Source organism: Balaenoptera borealis, assembly GCF_965194805.1.
Source record: "Balaenoptera borealis genome assembly, chromosome: 1".
Classification (NCBI taxonomy): Eukaryota; Metazoa; Chordata; class Mammalia; order Artiodactyla; family Balaenopteridae; genus Balaenoptera; species Balaenoptera borealis.
In genome coordinates this window covers 6,890,371-6,912,876 of record NC_138860.1, presented here as the reverse complement: position 1 = coordinate 6,912,876, position 22,506 = coordinate 6,890,371, and the positions used below count along the sequence as shown (strand labels likewise).

At 34.6% G+C, this 22,506-nt stretch overlaps 1 pseudogene across 1 annotated transcript; it reads right to left on the bottom strand.

The window, feature by feature from the left end:
* Positions 1-2,185: 2,185 nt before the first annotated feature.
* On the bottom strand, positions 2,186-13,050 carry LOC309613604 (developmental pluripotency-associated protein 3 pseudogene; annotated as a pseudogene). Its single transcript has 2 exons — positions 12,971-13,050; positions 2,186-6,549 (listed from the first exon to the last, which is right to left on the bottom strand). The product of its transcript is annotated as a developmental pluripotency-associated protein 3 pseudogene (transcript).
* Positions 13,051-22,506: the final 9,456 nt, after the last annotated feature.

Sequence of the window (22,506 nt, the reverse complement as noted above, 5' to 3'; positions counted from 1 at the left end):
GCTCAACCTTAGCCACTTTATGACCAGATTTCTTAAAATATTTCTAAAAATGAATTAATTTCTCTACCAATATATTTTGAATCTGTATACACTCATCACTGGTTGTAAAAAAAATCTTTGCTAATACTGCATTATTGTTTTTAATATGAAAACAAACATCCCTTTTAATTTGTAGATATTTAAGATAGCTAAGAAGTAAAACACTATATAACAATGTTAATAATTGACCAGAATGCTCTATTTCTCCAACTTCCATCACTCCATCTGGATATAAACAACTGCATATTTATGATAATCTACATACTCCTATAGGAACATGGTATATCTTTCTGTTTGTTCCATTTCTATTCTATAATTTTTAAATAAAACTGTATATATTCCTTGTATAATTCCTGTTCTTCCTGATTAAATTTTTCTGGATATTTTAGGGGTTTTTTTTCTCGTTATTGTGAACACAATTTTCTCACTCCTCTTAACAAAAAAAATAAGCATTAAAAAAAATTTAAATCATTTCACAAGCCAGTGGAAGAATTCATAATCCAGTAGAAGAATTCTTTCTTCAGGAGCCTCACATGTGTGAGTTGTGTCTGTGTGTATCCATGATAGGAGTGCTTGTAGTTTATAAAGTAAAGGAGCTAGCATATGTAGATTAAATATATTCATTCCACAAATAAATGACTTAAGCAACCTTGAAATATAAGGCACTGTGTGAGACAATGGTAGGAGTAAAGAAATAAAAGTTTAGTCATCCTAGGAGTAAATTTGCTATTCATAGGACTAAGAAATACTCATAGAAATAAAATAGAAGCAAAAAATTGCTAAAGGCTACAATGGGTGGAACAAACACCTTATAATTTATAATTTGGGAGCTAAAGCAGCAAAAAATGCATTATGAACCTAATATGAACCGGGATTTACATACAGTTATCTCTCCAAGTCTGCACAATAAGCCTATGAAATGGGGATCACTACCCAAAAACTTAGAAACGTTAATAGAAGCCTAGACAACACAGACAACAGCACAGCTAGATTGTGATTCCAGACCTCGTGAAGTAACTGAGGAAAGTTCCATGGTGGGAATTAACCTTAAACAGTAGACAAAATTAAGGTATATATAGAGAAATTGGGAGCATGTTATTTTATTTATGAATATAATTATTTGCCAATAAATCATTTAATTATTTACCAATTTAATCAATTTTACTGAATCTTCCAGATAGATAGATATAGATATAATGTTTCTAAAGCCTGCTACAATCGTGTGATTGATCCTTTGAATAGTGCAAAAAAAAAAAAAACACTTTTAAGATTATGATTCCCAAAAGTTTGTCTTACTTGTCTTCATAGACCCTAATCCCATCAAAGAAAATTCTCATTAAATATTTGCTGACTGACTGCCTGAACTCATTTGACTGATTATAGAGTGAGACAGATATGAAAATAAATAAATTTGCTAGATGTTTTAGGGGTAGAATGTACAGGAGATAGTGAGGTCCCAAAGGAGAAATTAATCATTTCATTTGATGAGTTCAGGAAAGGTAGCAAATTAGTTGAATGCTGATGGATGAGAGGTTGCTGGTCCATAAACAAAGTCATTTTTGAAATGAAGGATAACCCCCCAAAATCACCTGAGCCACAAAATATGGTGCCCTGCAGAACTATAAATATTTGGATAAGGTTGAATTGGAGAGGTTTGGGGTAAAGCAATTAAAGTCCTGGGCATTTGGAACACCCAGATCACAGAAGGTACAATGCACTAACAGTTTTGAGTTTTATACTGTAAGAAATTGTGAAGATATTTGAAGATATTTGTGCAATGGAGTAATATGGGAAATCTTGCATTTTAGAAAGATTACCCTGGCAGCCATGGAGAGGACAAACAAAGAAATTTAAGAGGCAGAGGAACAATTTTGGAAAATATGACAATAGTTGAGAGAAGAGAAAATGAGAGTCTGAACTAAGGCATTAGCTGTGGAGCTGGAACCGAACAAATGAACAAAAGGTACAAAAATACAAACCTTAGAACTTGTGGCAATAGGGGTAAAGCAAAGTAAAGATTAAATATAGCTCACAAGTTTATTTCCTGAATGACTGGATGAAGAAAAGCATCTGTAATCGAGAAAAGAAAGACAGGAATAGTAAAGAGATATCTGTGGATTTTTTAGTGGAGTTGTCAAGTAAGCACTCTGATATAGAGGACAAACTTTTGAAGATGCTATGGGCTAAATAAGTGATCTAAAATCACCTACAAAGAGATGGTATTTGACAACATGGGAAAGAACAAGTTCAAAAGTGAAGGGTGCATTAGAACAGGATAAGAAAAAGGTTTTAGGGAGGAACATGGGATGTAGCAATATGTAAGAAGCAAACAAAGAAAGCATATTCAGTTAAGTTTTCAATCCAGGGATTATAAATTAATGATAAGAGAGATAGGAAGAGATAAGGCAGAATACATTGTACCAGAAGCCAAACAGAGGCAGTGCTTTAGAAATATAACCTTTAAAACTTCTCAAGGCTTCTGCTGAGCAAACAATAGGCAATAATGATGCCTGTGATTAAGATATCTGAAAGTGAAATTCTGTGTGAAGAGGATACTTGAGATCTTTTACTTAGGCTAGAATCCTCTAACATCTCATTGATTTGCTAAGTCCCTCTGAGATTAAATAGATCCCTTTGATCATCAATAAAGTAGCATAAAAATAGAAGAGACTCCATCATTGCAGATGCCTAATTTATCATCTGATTAAGTAATTTGATAATCAGTTGCTTACAAAAAAGTAAGAATAATGGAATGTGATTAAATGGCAAGACAGATTATATAAGTAAGGGCTGGAGAAATCCCAGGGCCTGGGAAGTCAATTTCAGATGAATCAGACTGAACAAAAACAAGAAGTGGATGTTATGGTTGCCTTGGGGATAGTATTCAATGGAATTATTGGGTAGATTTCTGGTATTCGTGGGTAGAAAAATGAAGATGAGATCATTGAACAGACGTATGGAATTGACACTATGTTTTGAAGAATCTTGGTGATGAAATAATGAAGAAAGATGGAAAAGTAGGATCACAAGGCCAATATAGAACTAAGATCTTCAGATAGAGAAATTTTGTATATGTCTGTGAGATGAACAGAAGAAAACAGTGGAAAAGAAGACATTGAAAGTATAGGGGGGGAAAGTTCTGAATAGTGTAATGCCTTGGTTTTAAGTGCTAGTTGTACCTCTCAAATTCTTATCTCCATTAAATGACTCACATTATGTACAAAAAATGGACAAATCTGCACAGCTGCTTGTAACTAGATACATTTTGCATGGTATATATCAGACAAAGCTACAAAAATCATGCCAAGACTGAGTCACAATTTACCCTCCTGATGAAGAGCAATGCCCCAGAAAAATAACTGGAAAGACTACAAGAATTCCACTAACACAGAGGCTTGATAGGCATGGTCAGGTGTTAAGAACAGACAAAGCACAGGCAAATGGGGACAAGACTTGAATTCTTTCATGCTGTAGAACAGACACACTTACACAATCAACAATACTGGATGAAGTAGGGTTTACCTGCTGCCTTCCCCAAGCAGGAAGCAGATAAAGGAGAGTGGGAAGGATTTTCTTCCTTAAAGGAATGGGGGCATGGACCCAGAGGAAAACTGGACTTTCACATAGTTAAGTTCTCATAGGGAAAGACGTTCTGAAAGAAAGCTGTATGCAGAAACTGGTCACAGCCTAGAGTTCTACACAAGAGGAAGAAGTATAATGTAGATAAATTTATCCAAAGTCTTCAAACTGCAGTGCCCTCCAAATTTTTCTCAGGTTACTTAAGCCCTTGACAAAGCAACAAACAGAAATTGTCAAATCTCCTATCCAGAAACTGGGGTGTTATTGTTAAATTTTACTTTCTAATAAACCACAAAAGATGCTGTGATTCTATGATTCAAATGCAGGACATGGCCATCAAGCAACTTTAATATAGGGTCAGTTTCATAAATGGTCATTCTGTTTCCAGTCTTACAGTCTTATAATACGTTAAGCATAAAAGCAGAATAAAATTTTCTTAAGCATTATAAGGCTATTATTTGTCTGCCTTAAATCCTTCAGTGATTCCCTGATGCTCTCATGGGTAAGTCCAGACTGCTCAGTGTCATTTGCAAAGCCCTCCCTCATTTCACCCCTAAGTATCAACACAGCTTCACTCTTTGTAACTGTGTTCTTTGAATTTTATCCTCTAACCATTTATAGATCTCCTTATGGACGAGTAAAGAAGCCAGGCTCCGTTCATACTTTGCACATTCTGTAATCACTTCCTTGGATATACTTTTCATACTCACAACCTCCTAATCTAGACTAATTTCTACTCTTTGAGAATAAAATGGAATTATTGAAGAATGGAAATTTTGAGACAGTTTCTAGGTCTTCCATTTGCTAGAAATAGCATCAACCCATGTTTTATCGGGAAGATTAAATTAAATTAGATAATAAAGCATTGTATCTAGCACAAAGCAAGCCCTCAAGAAAGTACGTTTTAGTAGGAGTAATACTATTACTACTAATTGGTTTTGTGGAATGTGCTGATATTTATTGGAGTGCAAAGAAGAATTTGACATAATAATGTTGATTTGGGTTGTTTGATTTATTAGAGAAGTTGAGAAAAAGTGGTTCAATTGATCCTATTTTTTAAAAAATAATTTATATATTCACCAGGGACCTTGTTCTTACACTACTTTATGTAGTTTAAATTTAAGAAAGTTACCAAAAAATATCTCTATCACTTATTATCAATCAGTTACAAATAGTTATTACCAACTCTATGAGTACAGAGTTGATACAACAAGCTATGAAGGTGTACTTATGTCAACCAAGGGATGAACTGTTTGTGACTTTTCAAATCACAGTTCTCTACATCAGTAAAGGAAATAGGAACAGAATTTATTGGACAGAAAAATAAGAGAAAAAATTTTAAATTCCATTAATAATAATACTTAATCAAGTTATCCTCTCTGCATGAAGGATTTTTGTACAGTAGATTTCTCCTATTTTTTGTCCCAGGTGAACTGTTCTAGTTATGAAAAAACAGAAATGTGTTTGTGTGAACCATAATAACCTACTTCACAGAGCAGAAATAATGATGGGTCCAGATGGTCCAGTGCAGGTGGTCGAAATTGCTACCTCAAAAGCTATCATTATTAAGTGATTTTCAAAAGGCTCACACTTCGTCCACCACCACCAATCAAGAGACACTTGCTCAGGCCACATTCCCTTGGATAAAAACTAAGAAGTAATTATTTCCTTTAAGGGATCCACATCAATTTCATCACAATAAAAGTTATAAATATGAGGAAGGAATTTCTTTGCAATTTTTGTGCAGATGTTATTAATTCTGCAAATATAGATGAATACAATGAAAGAAAAAACAAAGTATCCAATATGGACAATGATTAACATATACTAGTGTACACACACACACATACATACACACACATGTTCACAGAGACAGAACACTACATTAAAACACCAATTTACTAAGTAATTTTATCCTGAATTTTACATTTTTAACATTTGACTAAAGTAAAATGAATTAATAATTATCACATTTTATGATGGTTTAAATAGGATTGAGAACAAGTAAATCTAAAATACCTAATTTATGAAATAATTGTAATATTCATGTTTCTTTTTTTTTGAAACAGGACATCAAAAATTTTTATTACAATTCAACATGCTGTTCTAACAATGCTGTGGCCAAGCCACTCAATGTTTTCTTCACATTCCTTCCACACAAGTTAATTTGTTTCACAAAGTGGAACTAAAGTATATTCAAGTCATTAAATGCAAGCTACGTAGATTCCTTATAAGTTACTGTATTAAGGTAGAAAAGAGATGCAAGAAAAAAAGACATCACAGAACTTATAATATAGGTTATCAAAATATTGGTACACAATCTTTCCCAAGCTGCTTCATAATGATCCTAAAATTACCAGTAAGAAAAAATAGTACAAGAATGAGGTTTATGGCTCATCCGACTCCGTGTCATAATTACTGTAATACTTATTGGTGTAATAATTCTCATAATTATCCTCAGAAGGATCTCTATGAGACCGGCAAAAACGACAGCTGCATCTAAATCTTTGCACTCTTGAGGGAGTCTCAACGTCGTTCTGCAGTGGTTCTCTTTGAGAGTCAGACCGAGAAACTCCTTTGCAGTAGCGCTTTTTAATAGATTGAATCAGCCGCTCCATCTTATCTCTCTGATCAGTTAACATGGTCGTCACCCCTCTCCTACAGGGTATGTTTTCACCAAGTAACCGCCCAGTCGGTTGAGGTAGACATTCTGGTAGAATGAAGGGCAATTTGATACTAGGGTTGAGCGTCAAGTTACTGAGGTTCTTTATTAACACTTCAGACATAGTTTGAGAGGCAACTGGAATTGCCTGGGAATTTTCATCAATGGACATTTGAGGAGACTCCAGGCTCCAGGTTGGGTTAACCTCAGATGAACCCACTGGGAGCTTGAAGCTCCTCCAGACCTTTGGGTTCCAGTGGAAGGTGATGCTTTAGAATCAAATTGCTACAAAGTAGACTGGAAGAACTACAGAGCTAAGAAAGAGGGAGAAAAATCCAAGCTGACACACGGAGGTGAGAGAAGAATCCAACCCATGATTCTTTAAATTAGTTATTTTCAATAAGAAGCATTGCTGCCCCCAACGGGCATCTAAAAATTTCTGAGGAAAACTTGGTTGCAAAATAATTGTTATGAATTACTGGCATTTAGAGGCAGAATACCCGGATTCTAAATATCCTCCACATCATAAAACTGTAACACACAAGGAAGACTTGACCCACGTGATTTAGCAATGCCCTTGTCTACCAAGCTAGATCATATTCTAGGTCACTAAACAAATCTTATTGAATTTCAAAGAATTAAAATTACTCAGACAATATTCTCTGACAAAAAGAGCATTAAACATAAAAAAAAAATAGCAGGATATCAGATACACCTACAAATAGTTTAAAAAGCAAGCAAAACTCTACGAAATACTACACTGACCAAAGCAGAAGTCTCAAAGAAAAATAGAAAACATTTTGAACTAAATGAAAATGAAAAGACAACCTATCAGATCTGAAGAATACACTTACATCAAGATGGGAGGGAAATGTATAGTATTATTACTTGATGACTTAGATGAAATGGACCAATTCCTTGAAAGACTCAAATTACCTAAACTCACCCTAGAAGAAATAGATAACATGAGTAGTACTAAATTTGTAGCTACAAGACTATACTTTCAGAGATCATTTCCATAGTTCATTGCTAACTTTGTAGCTAAAACCTTTCTGAAAAAGAAAATGTCAGGCATAGATGGCTTCACTGGTGAATTACACCAAACATTTAAGGAAGAATTAATGCCAGTTCTTAAAAATGTCTTCCAGAAAATTTAAGAGACAGCAGCCATTCTCAATTCACTTGAGGAGTCCAGCATCTTTTGACACACAAGACAGAAATCATAATAATATAAAGAACAATATGACATAAAAACATGTAAAATTTCTTAATGAAATACTAGCAAATTTAAATAATATATAAAAACAAACAGAAAAAGCACAATCAGGAGAGTTATATTAGGAATGCAAGGCTAGTTCAACATTTGAAAACTAATCAGTGTAATTCATTATCTTAAGACAGTTAACAAAGACAAAAACAAAGGATCATACCAATAGGTGAGGAAAAAGTATTTGCCAACATTCAGCATCCATTCATGATTTAAAACAAAATTCTCAGCAAACTTGGAATAGAAGGGACATTTTTTAATCTGACAAAGAAAAACCACAAATATCTACAGCTAATGTCAAACTTAGTTTCAGAAGACAATGTCTTTCTCCTCTAATACATATCTAGGTAAAGACTTCATCTTTAACCACTTCTATTCAGACCCATTTAAAGTTCTTACATCTAATTTTATATCTTCTTCTTCTTATTATTACCACCACCACTACTACTACTACTACTCAAGAAACCCCAGAAATAATAACTGGACCCACCTCTGTCTACATCTTATGATCTCAGTTATAGATCTGACTCACCATAGAATGTGAAAATGCCATATACTCCCTCCTCAGCCCTTACAGCTAAGGGGTTCAAGTTATGTGTCAAGGCTTTGCCAATCATACTTAGCTTGATTTTGGAGCTAAAAAGGACCTCAATTCTGAACACTCCAGGAGATATAATTCACATAGATTTCCCTCATCCTGGAGTTCTTGATGAAAGAAATCTGTGTAGTGGCATTCTTGCTTCTTCCATTGTAGCAGGAAAGTCTATAGGGTGTGTTTCCAGCAGGGAGCAACTTGTGGCACTCAGTAGTCAGTGAGAAGGGCAGTGGTTTCCTCATCAAACCAGTCCTACAGTTTTACTGTTGTTGTTTTTGTTCTTGGGCTTAGTTGCCAACTGGAAGGCATTGAACCTGGTTGTCGATCTTCATAAAAAATAATGAAATAATGCCATATGCAGCAACATGGATGGACTTGTAGATTGTCATACTGAGTGAAGTAAGTCAGAGAAAGACAAACATCATATGATATCACTTATATGTGGAATCTAAAAAGAGAAGGGGGTACAAATGAACTTATCTACAAAACAGAAATAATGTTACAGATGTGGAAAATAAACTTATAGTTACCAGAGGGTAAGAGGGGGAGGGATAAATTGGAAGATTGGGATTGACATATACACACTACTATATATAAAACAGATAACTAATAAGGACCTACTGTATAGCACAGGGAACTCAAATCAATATTCTGTAATGGCCTATATGGAAAAGAATCTAAAAGAAAGAGTGGATATAAATGTATAATAATATGGAGTGGAGTGGAGTAAATGTATAACAGATTCACTTTGCTGTAAGCCTGAAACTAACACAACATTGTAAATCAACTATACTCCAATTAAAAAAAAAAAAGTAATAAAAAAGTTACCTAGTATCCTTTTCATACACATCTATTCTGCCCTAGTAACAACCCTGAACTTTTGAACAGCCACCTGAAGTACCTGAAGATTGTTTTAAGACTCTGCAAAGGTAGCTACTGCACAAAAGAAATACTTTTATAATCTACAGACAAATATCTAAAATTTGAATTATAGTCCCAATATCTATTCGCTCTGAATCTCATTTTCTGCATCTGCAAAAAAAAAAAAAAAAAAAAGTGTAATTGACCCATAGGATTGTAAAAGAGACTGCTTTGCACATTGTAATGATGTGCTATAAAAAAAAAAGTTCTTTTCATGCAAAATTCTATTATAAGAACTCTCGAATTACTTTTTGTCCACTGAAAATTTAAAATGAAGAAGAAAATTAATTACAAGTTTTTCAGCAAAATATTGATTGTTCTGACTGTATTGTAAATTAAAATGAAGGAGAATTAAGTTCTTCATCATGGTAGAGTAGGAGATATATCAATTACGATTAAGAAAAATATCTGTATTTACCGCAAAGTTAAAGATCAAGGGAAAAGATTATCTTGTGGTATATCAGGAGTTCAAAACTATAGGTCACTGTTTTATACATTCAGAAGATATAAAAATATAAAACACCCTCAAGCTATCAAACTTAAATCTACAAAATACAGTAAAGTAAATATGAGTGTATTTGTGCTATTGATCTTTTTTTTCCAAAATTGAACAAATGATTCACAAACTGAGGAAAAAAAAGGTCGCTTAAAGTTTTAAGCCTAATAGCAAAAATAATTTCAATTCACAAATGTTATTTAGTGACTAGAGTTTGCTCTTTGTAAATAAAATTTTATCATTTTAATAAAACATTCAGAAATTCTCACTGTTGTGCATTTTAAAGTAATCTAATTAAAACCTAACACATATATATGGAATCAAAAAAAAAAAAAAAGGTCATGAAGAACCTAGGGGCAAGATGGGAATAAAGACACAGACCTACTAGAGAATGGACTTGAGGACACGGGGAGGGTGAAGGGTAAGCTGGGATGAAGTGAGAGAGTGACATGGACATATATACACTACCAAATGTAAAATAGATAGCTAGTGGGAAGCAGTGGCATAGCACAGGGAGATCAGCTCGGTGCTTTGTGACCAGCTAGAAGGATGGGATAGGGAGGGTGGAAGGGAGGGAGACGCAAGAGGGAAGAGATATGGGAATATATGTATATGTATAACTGATTCACTTTGTTATAAAGCAGAAACTAACACACCATTGTAAAGCAATTATACTCCAATAAAAACGTTAAAAAAAAAAAAGCAAGCAAAAGATGGACAGACATGGTGCCAAGGAATATATGCAAATGGCTAATAAAAAAAAACAAAAAAAACCATGCGGTCTTGCATTATCCTGATGCAAGATTATGCATTTTCTGTTGATTAATTCCAGATGCTTTTCATTGAGTGCTGCTTTCAATTGGTCTCATTGGGAGCAGTACTTGGAATTAATCATTTGGTTTTCTGGAAGGAGCTCATAATCGAGGACTCCCTGCCAATCCCACCATATACACAACATCACCTTCTTTGGATGAAGACTGGCCTTTGGTGTGGTTGGTGGTGGTTCATTTCACTTGCCCCACGATCTCTTCCATTCCACATTATTGTACAGTATCCACTTTTCATCACCCGTCACAATTTGTTTTAAAAATGTAATGTTTTCATTACGTTTAAGTAGAGAATCTCATGTGGAAATACAGTCTAGAGGGTTTTTTTCGCTTAACTTATGTGGAACAGGAACATCAAAGTGATTCACATAACCAAGCTGGTGCAAATGATTTTCAGTGCTTGATTTGTATATTTTGAGTATGTTGGCTATCTCCCATGTGGTATATCACTGACTGTTCTCAATGAATGTCTTGATTTCATAGCTATCAACTTCAACTGGCCTACCCGACCATGGAACATCATCCAGCGAGAAATCTCCAGCATGAAACTTCACAAACCACTTTTGACATGTTCGATCAGTCACAGTACCTTCTCCGTACACTGCATAAAACTTTTTTGTGTTTCAGTTGCATTTTTACCTTTCTTGAAATAATAAAGCATAATATGCCAAAAATGTTGCCTTTTTTCTTCCATCTTCAATATTAAAATGGCTACATAAAAATTCACCAATTTTGATAAGTCTTTTTCTAAATGCACGCTGATATGACAGCTGTCACATACAATCTAACAAAATTGTTTTGAATGAAGTTAAAGATAACTAAGTGCTACTAGAGCCATCTTACGGAAAAAACCAACCGAACCTTTTGGCCAACCCCATATTTAAAATACCAAAATCAAAAAACAAAAACAAAAACAAATCAAGACATCAAAGCATTATATGAAATATGTTCTATCATCCTACCATGAAAATTATACTTCCATGACAACCTAGAAGGCAAGGATAGGGTTTCGAATTCTTGGACACTCAGAGTTTTATACCAGAATTGAAGACACAAAGAGAACCAAACAGAGTGGACATATCTCTTTGACTCCGTAGATTCCTCCTCCATAAGTGGCAGGGCCAGAGAGAAACCCTTTAAATGATAGGGTACCACCTAAAAATTGGTGTTTTACATCTTACTAATTTAGTCCAGAACTGTGAGGAACAGAAATAATTATATTTCGTGAGGGTTTGATATTGGGTTAAAAAGCAATGAATCATTTCTAGTTTGAGTAACATGATTCTGTGGTTTATACTTTTATCACTCTACCCCTACTAGAAAATGTTAGAAAATTTTGATGGAATATTATTAAATTTCTTTAAAGCCTATTATGAGTGACTGTACGCAGACATAAGAAAGATTAACACCTTAAGAAACTGAGACAAAAGAAACAACTCAAAATAGATGTGAATACATCTAAATAAAAATAGACTAAATAACAATACAAAAGAAAGACATGAATTGCAGATCTAATCAGACCATGGAAACATGCCAAATAAGACAAAGATACTGGCAGAAAAGCTCAACAACTTGACTTTAGTGTTAAGGAAAAGTGAGGAAATATTTATCCTGAATTAAACTTCTTGAAATATTAACTGAAACCATGCACCCAGTTGGAGATAAATGAGCATGTTCCTGAGGTTACTATGTACTGAGTACTGATTCAAGAATGCTTCCAAGTTTTAAAAACTGGTTATTAAGTTTTTTAAAAAATAACGTGTAATCTATGACTTGAGCAGCACTAAAATGGAAGTAGATCCACACCCCTGCAGGTGTAACTTTACTAGCAAGAATTTTAAGCTGAGAGTCTCTGGACCCTTCACCTTTCCTTTGTTAATGTGACCCTCACTTACATCAGCTCTTGTCTCTAATCCAAACACGCCCCATTAAGTGGCAGTTACAATGGGAACCGTGTTTGCTGTGTGGTGTGTGCTACTCTGTTCCCTGTTCCGTAAAATTTCTGCAGATTATTGTTGGGAAAGTCGAGTGTGAGTTTGATTGACAATCTGAAACTGAAACTCAATCCAGTGATCTTTAAGCTACTCCCTTGTTGCCTGGAGGAAAATCCTAAAGAGACAAGCTCCACTCTTTCAGTAAATGTGGCATCACCAATGCTCTTGATGGCACAGAAGATGGTACAGGTAGCAAAGTACAAGAATCAGCAATCAGTCAGAAAATTACCTGAAAGAGATGGACTTTGTGCATGCCTTTTAGAAATACTTAATTTACTTTATGTATATTTTCTTTATATTTTTGCAGAAAACCCTGAATAACTCAAATAAAAGACCACATCCAATGTAAATCAAATAAAGAAAACATACAAGCAGTGACAAAGCATCATTACACAGTTTAAGTGGCAGCACATTTTGTAACGTATGTGAAATAATGACACATAATTGGCTGCATTTTAGAGTTAATGAAATATATTCTATTCACAGGCTTTATTTGAATACCTTGCTCTTTGTAGAGTATGCTTATTAGCAATGAGTTGTTGATCATAAGCTCTTCTATAAAGACTCAGGTAAAAATATAACCAGCTTACCTGAATATGCCATGAGTTTCAACACTGCTCACTTCAGGTGTCTGCGTGATTTTTCTGTCCCGCTTCCAGTCTTGACACATTTTCAACTCACTGTCTGGGACGACTTGAATCAGCCAGGTTCATGGAAAATCTGACTACCTTGTATCAAAGAAGTTATAGATGGAATTTAAGTTGCCATATTAGAAAGATCAAAATCAATATTAAGATGAATATGAATGACTTAAAATGATCATTTAAACTTTTTAAAATTAATAGTGCAAATGTTATTAATAAATCTTTGAAACTATATTCCATATTGTTAAGATAATGTTACCTTAAGGTTATAAATTATCTTGTTTTTATCAAAGAAAAATATGTAAGGTTTTTCATGGAAGGCTGTCTATTCTAAATGGAAATAAAAGAGGAACACACTCCCATTTCATGACATTTCTGCTACTTTACCTTAAATTTATAAACCCACTTAAAAGGTTTTAAAATCAAGTACATGTCTATTTATCCATATAGTATCTCTATTGATCTAAAAGAGAATACTCTTAGCTATTAATTTGTTTTTTCTATAATACAGTAATATTTCTTTAAAATATTTTCATGGCCTTTGATTTTAAATTGTATTTTTAAAAATGATTTATTTTATTTATTTTTATTTTTGGCTGCACGTGGGCTTTCTCTAGTTGTGGCGAGCGGGGTTTACTCTTAGTTGCAGTGCATGGGCTTCTCATGGCAGTGGCTTCTCTTTGTTGCAGAGCATGGGCTCTAGGCGCACGGGCTTCAGTAGTTGCGGCACACGGACTCAGTAGTTGTGGCTCACAGTCTCTAGAGCGCAGGCTCAGTAGCTGTGGCTCCCAGGCTTAGTTGCTGCACAGCATGTGGGATCTTCCCAGACCAGGGCTCAAACCCGTGTTCTCTGCATTGGCAGGCAGATTCTTAACAACTGCGCCACCAGGGAAGCCCATGGCCTTTGATTTTAAAAGCAGGAAATTTACCACAGTTACATTAATTTGCAAATGCATTCACTCAAACCAAAAGGAATATGTTATCATTCTCAATACAGTTTAATTATCTGTGTAGGGTAAAAATATAAAATATTTAGAACTAGACCATATACAAAAATAACTTCAGAATGATCAAAGCATATAAATCATCTTTTCAATTCTTAGACATTTCTTGCTATAGGTGACTGTGGTATAAGCATCTATTTCATTTTGATATACTTAGATCATTTAGGATTCACCAATAGCTGGCTGGGACAATGACATGATTTTTGTGGTCAATGTAGAAAATCACAGAAAAGATATTTTAGCTTGACTCATTGTTGCATACCAATTTCCATGAGTATATTAATTTCATCCAATAGGAATACTATAATAGGAACAGAAGCTACAACCACAGCTGCTAACTCGTTTTCAGTATTTTATCAGATTTTCCTAGATTTTTCCACAGGCCAAACTGGAGAATTAAATATGGAAGTAATGGGAATATTTATACCCACATCTCAAACATATCAATTTGATCTGAACTTTCACTAATTTCATTTGCATATATAATTTAAATGGATAAAAAATATATTTTTAAAAATTTTTGTTTGTTGTGTAGTGGAATCCTCAATGCTTCCATTTGCTTCTGCCTACCATAATAGCCCCTTTTTCTCGGAATCATGAATTCATTAAGTGGTTTCTGTAATTTGTTGAGTAAATCTAGTGGTGATATTCATGCAGTAACAACAAAATGAACTTGAGATGTAACTGAGGTAGTTTAAAAATATAGCCCCCAAATTCCTTGACACTCCTCGCTTTAAGTTTATTATTGCTTCAACCAATAGAGTACAGTGGAAGAGACGCTAAGTGACCTCTGATGCCATATGTACAGCAGAGCTGGTGATTCCTATAAATCTTGGGTTTATTTATTTTTACAGTTCATTTACTGGAAAACTGCTCCTTTTACATCTTGATTTCACTGGGGATTTTTTAGGCAGTTCCAGAGAGGTACTCAGTCTAGGGCTAATCATTACCTATAGCTGAAGCAAGATCTTCTTGAATACTTTCCCCAACATGCTGTGAATCAAGTTTTCCTAGTGTGGGTGGTGGGAACAGGCACTATTCCTGGCCCAGCTCTGGGAACTGTTCCCTTTAATCCTCTCAGACCCATCTTTCCCCAGCTCGTCATCAATGCATGTGCCGATCAGTTGCATACAGGCTTTATCTTTGAAGGGCAGCCTCCCCAGATCTCTGGGGTTTTCTCTTTGCACAGTTCTCTCCTCTCTGATACTCTGTTGTGCAAACTCTGGCACAACAGAGTTTGATCTCCGTGGAGTCTCAGCTCTGTCTCCTCAGCTCATAGAAAGCAACTTGGGCTTCACTTGGATCTCCCCCTCCCCAAGGTAAGTCCTGAAAACTCTTTCAAAAAATAATCTGGGTAACTGTAGGTCTAACATCATAAATTTCCCTTTTCTCAGGTCTTGATTTCCTATGTTGCCTGATGCCCAGCATCTAAAATACCACTGTTTCATGTATTTCACTGATTTTTGTTTATTTCAGGCTGGAAGGTAAATCTCATCCCTGCTAGTTTATTATAGCCAAAAGTGGCAGTCTCAACAGTATTAATGTGGTTCTTGATTTCACCTCTTTGATGATAAGTATCAATGAGAAGAAATAGAATTATGAAAAAATATCTTTACTAATAAAGTTTTAGATGAGTTGGAACATCCTACACTAAACGCATTAGCAATAAATCCATTATAGTTATATGCTATGAAAAAGTATATATATATATGCATCTACGATTTCCTTGCAAAGGAAAACTTACATATTTTAAAACATTTAGAATAGAAAAATATTAAAAATGGACATATCAATCTATGAAATGTCATTAATTAAACTTCATGGAAATGTTGCTACTAACATTTTACTGAATATGTAGACATTTCATTCAATCCATTTTGCATGTTTCCTGATGATGACAAGGATTGGAGAAGAGGGAAAAGATGGTGATAATACTTTTAACGCATGTATGATACTAATGATTTTACATGGAATCTTCTAGGAGAGGGTGGCTGAATGGAGGAGAGGCCATCATCATTGGAAGTTAGGAACCTAAGAGACTAAGCCAGAGGTGTGGAAAGATTCTCTACGTGGAATTTTAGGTCACCACAAGTGGTAACAGTATTAGTACTGGAGACAGTGATAATAAGCCAGGTGCTGTGAATTAGAGGTACTGACCATAAGGAATGTATGAATCTAATTCCAGGACCTTTCCTCCCCCCCCATCCCCCCGCCCCCAGTGTTGTGCATCACAGAAGTATCTGGAAGTGATAATTCAGAGCAAGACAAACATCCAGTCTTATTCAGGACTGGTAGAGATTATGGGAAAATAATATAAAATTACTTTATTGAGTGAGCCATAGGGATTCTTGATTGCCAAAATGGGTAGGAGTGGAGGAGAAAGCCTAGTTTCAGAAAGAGCAAAAAAATCAAAGGGATGATTCTGCAAAGTGGTTGATGTTATTAGAAAATTTTGCTTTTGACAAACCTTCCGTTTCAGAGGGGACTTTGGGTGAATTTTCATAGGTTCCAGTGGGTGATGATTTGTCCAGAACACAGTGTGCCCATTGACACCCAGAGAGAACTGTCTACTGGATGGAGGGATTTTGTAGTCTGGTGGGTGTAAAGGATCAGTACCAGTGACTTTAGTGGTAGATGGAAAACCAGCTCTAAATAATCTATTTTGGGGACTGGATTCTAAGGCAGTTTGTATTTGCAACCTGGAAGGAGTTGATGAATAAAATGGGTATTGTGTCATAAGGAGAACTTGGTACCTATAGAGTGCATGTCAATCCAGTTTTATGCTAAGGTTGGGGGCCTATATACTAGGCCCACTGTTGTTGGATATTAAAACTTATTTGAAATTTAACATGATGTCAGAACTTAACATTTTGCAGTCTTATTTTTTCTTTTTTCACTTTTAAAATTATTTACAAACTATATCACATACTTTCATTATATTTTATAGAATATAAAAATATAGAATTTTATAGTTACATAATGACACTAACTTGAAAATAAGTGATAATAGCTTGGTCATGAGCAAAGAGCAGGCAAATAAAGAGGTATTGATTAAACTCATGCCAAGGTGCTGGTAAACCAGTAGTTCTCTAACTACACAACAGTCATCAAGGAGCTTGTTAAAAAGATACATTCTGGAGTTGAAACCCAGAGACTGTCATTTAATTGCTATAAGACCCCAAATGTGCATTTATACCAAAATCTCTAAGCAATTCCGGTGCAAGTGTTCAGTGGACCAGATTTTGAGATGTCCCCCACCCCTGTCCCAAAACACTGTGAGGCATATCATAGAAGGAGACTGAGGCAGTAGGTGCCAGGTTTTAAAGAAACTATCACCTCTCTTGAAAGGTAAAAGTTTTCTCAAAGACTTAGAGACCAAAATATGATAGAATAAAATCAGCCCCTGTTGCATTTGTAAACACACTTGAAAATGACTTTGAAGTGACCATCTGCTTGCTCTGTTCTCTACATGTCAGTGTTACTCTCTTACATAGCCTTCCAAGGAGTTCTGTCTCTAATGTGCCATTACTTCCTTTCTAATCAACTAAAAAAAGAAAGACAAACTGGAAGGGATTGGAACCTTGGAGTAAATAAAGAAACAGAAAAAAAGTATAAAATAAATCTTACAATAACTGTGTCCTTGGGGTTTACTTAAAGACCATGGCCATCACCTTGTAAATATATAATTGAGAAATTTCTCTCTGTTTCCCCAATGTTTCCTATAGTACAGGAGGAAACAACTTAGGTATGATAAGCACATATACATAGAGCACTTACAGAAAAACTGTAGGTCATAACACAGTCAGTAGAAGCCATTGAAACCATATTTTGTATGCACCCCTCAAGGCATTCAGCAACCAATAAAGATCTCTTCACTATGGAATTTCTCTACATATTTCTTTGTGAAATGTTGCCAAAAGAAATCATACTGATTTTGTTTCACTGTCCTTGTGAATGCCCAGTCTCATATTTCAAAATTCCTATGAGCTATTTTCTCGATTTCATAAAGAAGTAGACTATAATATTGAGAATTATAAGAAAATTATATAGTGTAACATTTTAACAAAATGAGGAATTACACCATAAAGGGTATTACTCTTTTACTTTTGACAGGTTTATTCGCTGGCATACCATAGATTTTTTCTGATGGGTAAATAATTGCATTGTTAAGAAGTTCTCAAGGAAAAAAATAACTAATTGTTTGATTTTTTTTTAGTGTCAACAGTGATGGGGTATGTTTATTTTTCATGGTGTGGACACTCAACTTCTGGGACCAATTCTGAGGTCAGTGCTTGAGCGGCCACCCAGTGGTTTCTTTCTTTCTGGTCTTTGTTGTCCTGGAGGAGTTAGAACTAAAAACGTAAGGGTCACGACATGCTGGAAATATGTCATGTTACAAAGAGAATAAAATACAGTAAAAATAAATTTTGTTTAACTAAGTTAAACAAAAATGATGGTTGAATAAGTAATAATACAGGGCCCTGATTTCGAGCTTTTACGTTCAAGTCAGGAGATAGATTAGTAAACAGATGATAAAAATATGTCAACATTAGATGACAGATATTAACTACAGGGTGTGGCAGGACTCCCTCAAAATGAAGTTGAATCAATAACTTGGCACTCAGGAAAAGTTGAAATTAGAAGGATAATTAGAAGTTATTCTGGGGAAGAGATGGGGAAAGGGGCTGGGAGGGGATGTAGAATTTCAGGAGCGGGAACTTCTTATACAAAGCCATGGATGCATAAAAGAATAAAGCATATTCTCATAAAGACAGGTTTTAATGTCTAGTGTTCAATATGAAAAGTAAAGTAACTAAAAGAAGACAGAAGGTTAAATATGGCCTAGATTATTATGACCTTGTAGCCAATGCTATCAAGTTGACAATTTTCTATACAGTCTACTGTGAATTACTTCCAACCAATCTGTTATCTGTAAATGATTTTTCCCTCTCTCCATACATGTTCTGTCTCTTTTGTGCCTATTTAACCCACATCAATGACTCTGCCTTTCACTGGTTTTTATAAGAAATCTTATATGTAAAACATATTTCTCCCCTATTATAGATTTTACTGAAAATTTGGGAGAAACTGGGAGGGCTCGTTTCATGTATGTAACAGCATTCTGCTACTTTGCTTCTCCTTTCCCCCTCCCGTTCCAGATTTGCTTCCCCCATAGTACAAATTAGTTGCCCTTGAAACTTGATACAAGTCCTTCTAGAATCTAGAAACTTGATAAGTAGGAGATTTATTAAGATATTTGTTCTCAAATGTGGGTCTCTACTTAAAGAAATAATTTGAGCTGCCTACTCGGAGAACACTTTTTAATCCAACTTATTGTATACTGTTCTGATGAGAACGTATACTACACAAACTCATTGTGGAAAATATACCCTTGCCCAACTGTTATTTTTAAAATTTATACATTAGGTTTTGGTGAGTAAAAATTGCTTAATAAACTTTTAGTAATTTCTTCTTTAAAATGAAACCAAGTAAGCATTTCAAATGGCAATTTATTTTGCAGAAAGAAATTTAACTTTGGATCTGGCAAACTATACTCTTGTTTAAACTCACAAACAGTTTGCACCAATGAAACATTAAAATGAGTGTTTTATTTAAAATAAGAAAAGACCTCCATGCAAACAGACATGAGTTCTCCACCCTACTATACATACTATCTACTGTTACCTAATTTCAGAACCTTGATTTCCACATTTGTAATATAATACTTACACTGTACATTTTGTATTGTAAGAATTATTGATAAGGTATATACAGTGTCTAAAAGAGGGGATACTTAATAACAGAATCAAAATAATGCTGTTTCCCTGCAAATTCAAACACATACACACAGAGACATAATTTTAATCTGCACATTTTTGAGTAAATGAAGTAAGCCAAACAAGTAACTGGACATATGTCCAAAGAACCATCAGTTTCAAAATATACCTCTTCAAATTAGATGTACTGGTTTTCTAATTTATTGTTCCAAATATGGGCCAATCAATATAATCAATACAGTGGCATCTTAAGGCTCAGTTATTTTACATAAATAAAGTAAATATTTTTTCCCATATATAGCAACTCTGGAATGGTATTTAACTGTTAACAAATTAACAGATTAAAGCTGTGACTGTTACACAGAATTAGAGCCATTTTTCAGAAAGGCTAATTATTTTAATTCTAGGCCTTGGATTTGCCTGCCTAAAGTAAGTCACTTTCCACTGTGATTGACTGCAGGTTCATTTGCATTCTGAAGTAGCGCTCCTCCACTCTTTGTTCCACCCTCTGAACACAGCTATTTAAGTGTATTCCGTTCTACTGAGTTTACATGGGCTGCAGGTGCCAGTTCCTGTTGCAGCTGTGCATATATTTTAAAATGGGCTACCACAGAACACAGAGTGCAGTGATACACCACATTTAATAGAGGTCTAGTTTGATTTGTATTGGGTTAGTACTTCCAGAAAGCAAAAGCAGGAACTAAATGACAGGCTTTCAAACTCTTAGGCCATCTAAACCTCTGGACATTGATTACAGAGGTGATGCTGAAACAGAGTCTGTCATAAAACAGCAAAAATTTGTAAAACCATTCCCTTCAAAAGACTAGCCAGTGCACTGAATTCTTATTAATGAAAAGCATATTTGATTAAATGGTCCATGGTTTCTTAAAGCAAATATTACCTTTACAAAGTGCGTTTTGCATCAGAATTATTTTGTAGTAAAAAACATTAAGAACTAGAAACATTATTGTTTTGTGTCCTTTTACTTTCTAGAATAGCATCAACTATTCTGGCATTATGAAGTGGTTTATCGTGATTTAAAAATATTTTCATTCCTCTGCCAAAGTCAAAGAATTCCACTGAGATATTGTATTTTCTCCCTTACTGTTTGGCTCTATACCAATGGGGGCTAACACATCCAATGCATTCCCTCAGCTCCAGTGCAATCTGCCTTCCATCTCGATCCACCATGAGGAGGTGTTGACAAAAGACTGGAGTGTGGAGAGAGAGAGAGAGAGAGAGAGAGAGAAGCCATAGTATTTGTTCCTCTCCTTCTCTATGTAGATGCTGTTTTTGGCAGTGGTTCTGTCTCCACCATGATTCTAGCTCCTGGTCAACAGCCCATGATGTTAGATTCTATTGGGTGATCCCTGCTCTTAGGGTCTTATAATCCATTGTGGTATATTGGACAATGTCCTCTCCCCAAATGTTTCCAAGTGTTAATCTCTGGAATCTGTGAATATGTTACCATACATAGAAAATTAAACTTTGCAGATATAATTATGTTAAAAATATTGCAATGGGAAGATCACCTTGGATTATTTGGATGGGACCAATATAATCACAAGAGTCGGAGGAATCTGATAATACATTGAGCTTATGGAGAATGAAATTACAACATATCAAAATTAGTGGTATAGACTTAAAGCAAGGCAGAGAGGGAAATTTATAGCACTGTATAGTTACATCAAAAAAAAAAAGGCCTAAAATCAATATTCTTGTCTCCCTTTTTCAAGAGACCAGAAAAAGAAGAGCAAAATAAACCTAAAGGAGCATAAGTGATGACTAAAAAGATAAGAACAGGAATAAATTATCGAAAAGAGAAAAGCAATAGGAAAAAGCAATGCTCTGGTTCTTTAAAAAGATCAAGGAAATTGACAAATCTCTAGCAAAACTGGTAAACAAAAGAAAAAGAAGACACTAATTACCAATATTAGGAAGGAAACAGGGGATGTCTTTACAGACACTGCAGAAATCAAAAGGATGATAAGGAAATACAACAAGCACGTCTACACACATAAATTTAACAACTTAGATAAAATGGTTCAATTTCACCACAACTCACCTATATGAAAGAGATCATCTGTTTGGTCCTACAACTATTAAGAAAATTGCATCTGTAATTTAAAAATTCCCAAAATGAAATCCCCAGGCCCAGACTGTTTCACTTGAAAATTCTATAAAAATTTTTAAAAAGAATTAACACTAATTCTACACAATTTTTCTAGAAAGCAGAAGCAGAGATAATACAGAGGAACTTTAACTTGATAAACAGTATCTTAAAAATCTATGATAACATCATAATTAATGGTGAAAAACTGAATGTTTTGGGAAATCACTACAGATCCTATAGACATTAAAAAGATAATAAAAAATACTATGAATAATTCTATGCCTCAAAATTTGATAAACTAGATGAAATGGACCAATTACTTGGAAGACACAATTTGCCAAAATTCATACAAGAAGAAATAGACAATATAAATAGTCTATGTCTATTAAAGAAATTGAATCAATAATTAACAACATTCCAAATCAGAAAGCACCAGGATTAATTGGGTTGATTGGTGAATTCCACCAAACATTTATGGAACAAATTATACTAAGTCTTTACAATCTTTTCAGAAGATAGAAACAGAGAGCATATTTCCAAACTCATTCTATGAAGCGAGCATTACCCTTACACTAAAACTAGACAACA